The sequence below is a fragment of the Octopus bimaculoides genome, chromosome 17 (assembly GCF_001194135.2).
Source record: "Octopus bimaculoides isolate UCB-OBI-ISO-001 chromosome 17, ASM119413v2, whole genome shotgun sequence".
Classification (NCBI taxonomy): Eukaryota; Metazoa; Mollusca; class Cephalopoda; order Octopoda; family Octopodidae; genus Octopus; species Octopus bimaculoides.
In genome coordinates this window covers 32,812,236-32,818,208 of record NC_068997.1, presented here as the reverse complement: position 1 = coordinate 32,818,208, position 5,973 = coordinate 32,812,236, and positions in this window count along the sequence as shown.

Sequence of the window (5,973 nt, the reverse complement as noted above, 5' to 3'; positions counted from 1 at the left end):
AAAGGGTATGTATCCTACCCCAAACTGACAGTGAAGCAGAAGCAAAGCTCTCTTTAGCTAGAAATAGACTCCGACACATCTTAGACCGGTACAACAAATCCACTAAAAAAACATAGTGAAGAGGGAACCCACCGACTCAGCTCATCTGTTGCCAAAGGTCTGCAAAAAACTGAAACAACGAATTAGGAACAGAGAATTAGTGTGCCTTCTTATGGACAAGTCTGGCAGACTGTCTATAGACAGTCCACAGAACTATGTCCAGACCATGCAACAACACATCACTAGCATGAGAGAAGTTACACCACAGGAACATGAAAAAGTGGAAAAATTCTTCAATGCACACATGAGAATGTGGTGCAACATACTCCAACCTATGAAAAGGACTGCACACAATTTCCAAGCATCCAACAATGATGTTCCTACACTATACGGGTTACACAAAGACCACAAACCCTACATAAACCCTGTTATGAGGCCCCTAGCCAGACCAGTTTGCGGAGAGAATATCTCCAGCAACTATAGACTGCCCTACTTCCTATCACAGGTGTTAAGACCTCTCATAGAAATATCCCCAGATATCTGTATCAACACGGAATATCTCAGTAAAATCAGTACTTGCAGCCACTCTAACGACTTCACAGGTTGTGTAGTGGGTAGTATGGATGTGATTTCACTCTACCCATCTATAAACATAAATTTTGCTCTGGAGAAATGCATTGAAGTAATCTGTGTTAGTGAAGTAGGGTTCTGTGAGGTCAATACGAGGGAACTGGGCCTCAATAGAGGAGATAAAAATGGAGAAAAAATGGAGAAAAAAATCACTTCATAGTCAATACCCTGCAAGGCTTGACAGAGAGGAGGTGAGCCTAAGTAACATCCAGTAGTGGCTCAAAAGATCTGGACTAAAAGCCGAAACGGAAGGACTGATTATCGCTGCAAAAGACCAATGCCTGACTACAAACAATTATAAAAACAAAATAATGAAAACAGGTTTCAACACCAAATGGAGAATTTGCAATCAGCACAATGAGACAGTTGACCACATCATCTCGAGCTGCCAAATCTGAATACGTGTAAATCGAAAGATGTGGTATCTCAAGACAGTTACAATACCAGTGATTGTAGGAGCACTTGGAATGATCAAAAAAGGAACTGAAAATTATTTAAGAACGATCCCTGGCTTACCATCCCTGTAGGAAGTGCGAAAAATTGTCTTAACTGGTACATCACACGTATTGAGAAGAGCATTGTCGATGTGAATTTTCTTTCCCTTTTTCCCCTTTATTTTCTTGGTTTATTATTTTTAGAATTTTTTCCTTTTCCTTTCTGTTTGCCGTTCCCTTTTTCTGTAATATGACTTTGTAAATGAACAATCTGGTGTGTTTATTTCATGGACTACCAATGTCTACACAGCGTTTCTTTGCCTTAGGTGTCAGGAATGCAATCGGCAAAAAATTGAAAGAAGATAATAATGGAAATAATAATAATAATAATAATAATAATAATAATAATAATAATAATAATAATAATAATAATAAAAAAATCTAAAAACAGAAACAATTCCTATCATAGTAGGTGCCTTAGGTATAATAAAAAAAATATTCAGACAAATACATAGCAGGACTTACACCAGGACTTACAAATATATATAACATACAGAAAATTGCACTACTGGGCACTGCACACATCCTACGCAAAACACTTTCAATACAGTAACCATAAGAGCATCACAGCAAACCACAGCACATACCCAAGGCACACAGAGCTGCGCTCGGTAGTGAAGTGAAAGCACGCTATAAAAATAAAACTACTGAACAATAATAATAATAATAATCTACCTAAAAAGAGGCAAGGTACAGTGCCTAGCAGGAATAGAATTACCGAAAAGAGACTTGATTAAATAAACTGAAACGGAAGGATACAAATATCATGGTGTACTAGAGTTCAGCGATATAGTGGAAAAGGAAATGAAAGAGCAACTGAGGATAGAGTATTTCCGAAGAATGTGGTTGGTGTTGCACTCAACATTGACTTGATGGAACAAAATCCAAGCAGTTAATAGGTGGCCGATAGCATCACTTCGGTATGCAGCGGGAATTATAAAATACCAAAATACAGAAATGAAGAAAATGGATACCAAGATCAGAAAAATCTTGACAGTACACGGAGTCTTCCACCATAAGAGTGACACCGATAGGCTGTACTTGTCCAGAAGAAAGAGTAGCAGAGGTTTAATCAGTTGCCAGGGTTGTATCGAAGCAGAGGAAAACAGCTTAGGTTGGTATATAAAAAATGCCGTGAAGCCACTGTTGAAACGCACAAAGGCCGGCGTCATCAATACTGAAAATTGTGTAACTAAAGGAAAATTTAAACAAGAAATGAACAAAAAGGAAAGAAAAAGCATGGAATGAAAAGAAAATGTGCGTCAGTTTGTAAGAGATGTGAATGCCAAGACAGATGTAGAGGACCAGTGGCTATGGATGAGGAGGAGTGACCTGAAGATAGAGGCGGAAGCACTCATATGCGCACTCAGGAATAAGCGTTAAGGACCAACTATATGGAGTGCAGATTTGCCAAAACTACCGATAGCGACAAATGCAGAATTTGTGGTGAGAAGTGTGAAATGGTATGGCATATCGTTAGCGAATGCCCGAAATTGTCACAACGTGAGTGCAAAAGACGCCATGATAATGTGGCAAGAATGATCCATTGGGAGCTCTGTGGAAATCACGGCCCACAAAGAGCAAAGACGAAGTATGAGAAAACTCCAGAAGGAGTCACCGAGAATGAGAATTGCAAAATCCTGTGGGATGTGATGATCCAGTGCGATCACCTGACTAGACATCGGAAACCGGACATTGTTGTGGTGAATAAAAAGGAAAGAACATGCATGATAATTGACATAGCGTGCCCCGGTGACAAGAAGATCAATGTGAAAGAAGAAGTAAAGATAAACAACTATGACGATTTGAAATAGGAAATACGAAGGTTGTGGTCAATGAAGAGAGCATACGTGATACCAATAGTAATTGGTGCACTTGGAAGTATCAGCACTCAACTACCAACATAGCTGGAAAAGATCGGTGCAAGTGCGAAGGTAGAACACCTACAAAAACCAGCATTGCTTGGAACTGCAAGAATTCTTTGCAGGGTTCGTGAAGCATTACCAGTAAACAAGTGTCACCTTGGTTTGCTGGCTCTGGACAGGTGACAGTTTCCATCATACCCAACAAAATAAGCTGTGAGTTTTCATATAATAATGATAATAATAATAATAATAATAATAATAATAATAATAATAATAATAATAATAATAATAATAATAATAATAATAATAATAATAATGATAATAACAATAATAATAATCATAATAATAATAAGGAACAGAAAAAGCTATAAAACAAATGAAATCCTAACTAAAACTAGGACAGCAACGGACCATGATAAAACGATGGCAAGAAAAGCCCCTACGTAGTAAATACTGGGCTAAACTAAATGTAAAAGAAATAAACAGAGAAAAATCCCAGCAATGGTTGAGAAGCTCAGGACTCAAAGCAGAGATTGAAGGATTTTTAATTGCTTCACAAGACCAAAGCCTCCCCATCAGAAATTACCAAAAAACATATAATGAAAAGAAACATTACAAGTAACTGCAGAATATGTGGCGATGGACAAGAAACAATAGATCATATTATCTCTGGCTACCCAGTCCTGGCTAAGAAGGAATATATTCGCAGACAAGACAGAGCTGGGAGTACATACACTAGAAGCTATGTCAACACTATGGAATAACAACAGAAAAAAGATGGTATAAGCACACGCCAGAAAAGAAGAAAACAACCATGCTCTGGGATATGCCAATACACACAGATAGAAAAATTAAGGCCAATAAGCCAGATATAGTTGTCAGAGATCATGAAGAAAAAAATGCTTTCTAATTGATGTATCAATACCAGCAGATGACAACGTTTCCCTAAAAGAAATGGAGAAACTTTCAAAATACAAAGACGTGGAAATAGAGGTAACTCGAATGTGGAATCTAAAAGCAGAAACAATTCCTATCATAGTAGGCGCATTAGGTATGATAAAAAAAATATTCAGACAAATACATAACAAAGACACCAGGACTTACAAGTATATATAACATACAGAAAATTGCACTACTGGGCACTGCACATATCCTGCGCAAAACACTTTCAATACAGTAACCATAAGAGCACCACAGCAAACCACAGCACATACCCAAGGCGCACAGAGCCGCGCTCGGTAGTGAAGTGAAAGCACGTTATAAAAATAAAACTACTGAATGATGATAATAATAATAATAATAATAATAATAATAATAATAATAATAATAATAATAATAATAATAATAATAATAATAATAATAATAATAATGATAGAGAATTAATTAGCTTTAGCATAAAAAATGGAAAGTAGATCTCTGCTCACGTGACACAGTATTAGGGAAAATTAATATCAAGAGAGGAATTTTCCAAGGGGACTCCTTATCTCCTTTAATATATGTTTCATATTTGCTCCCCATCAGTTTTGTATTAAGGAAGGCAAAAGCAGGGCATCAGTTCAGAAATAGTAAGGAATATAAACTGATCATTTGCTCTACATGGATGATTTGAAGCTTTTTAGTAAGAATGAAAAGAGATAGATTCCTTAATACAGACTGTAAGACGCTTCAGCGAAGATATAGGCATGGAATTTGGCATAGATAAGTGTGAAATATTAGTCATGAGAAGGGGACAGGTCATGAGAAGGCATCCAATTACAAGATGGCCAGACATGAAAATCATTGAAAGGAGGAGAGAGTTATAAGTATCTAAGAGTATTAGAATCTGACAGATTAGAACTATAGAACTACAGAAACGAAAACGAAAATTGAGAAGGAGTACAACAGAAGCGTGAGTAAGCTAATGAAATCAAACCAAAATAGTCCGAATTTAGTGAAGGCAGTAAATAATTGGACAGTATCATTACTTAGATACTCAGCAGCGTTTGTAGATTAGACAAAAACTGAATTAGCAAAGGTAGACAGAAGAACTAGGAAGGAATTTGATATGAATGGAAGGCTCCACCTAAAGGCAGGATTAGCAAGATTATACTTATCTAGAAAGAAAGGTGGAAGAGGGCTAATATCAGTAGAAGACTGCATGGAGTGAGCTAGAGTAGATATAGACTACTATGTGGGTAATAATGAAGAAAGTTTACTAAAAGCTGCTAGAGTCACAGCAAGACATGGAGAAACCAAAAACCCAAATGAAGTTAAAAGCCAGAAAAAAGAACAGAAGTTATCTCACTAGCAAAAGAAGGCTTTGAGTGGTAGATTCCCAAAGATAGTTGCAGCAAATAGTAATAGTGAGCCGTGGTTGTGGTTGCAGAAAGAAAGACTGAAAAGGGAGGCAGAAAGTTTGTTAATAGCAGCACAAGATCACGCATTTAGGACTAACTGGATAAAATCCAAGATAGGCAAAAACCGAGTAGATTCCCAATTAGGCTATGCAAATCAAAAGAGTAAAGTGTTACGCATATAGTAAGTGAATGTAGCATGCTGGCACAGAAAGAACACAAGAAAAGACATGACAACCTAGGAAGAGTAATCCACTGGGTGCTATGTAGAAAGCTAGGATTTGACCAAACTGATAAATGGTATGAACATGAACCTCTTAAAGTTCTAGAAAGTAAGAAATATAGAATATTGTGTGACTTTAACATTAAGACTGACAGAGTAATAGAAGCTAGAAGGCCTGATTTCGTAGTAGTAGATAAAGAGAACAGAGAGTACCAGATAATTGACTTTACAGTCCCAAATGATGAAAACATTAATATGAGAAGTATAGAAAAATAGCGAAGTACTTACACACACAAAAAAAAATACATACATACATACATACATACATACATACATACATACATACATACATATATATATATATATATATATATATATATATATATATA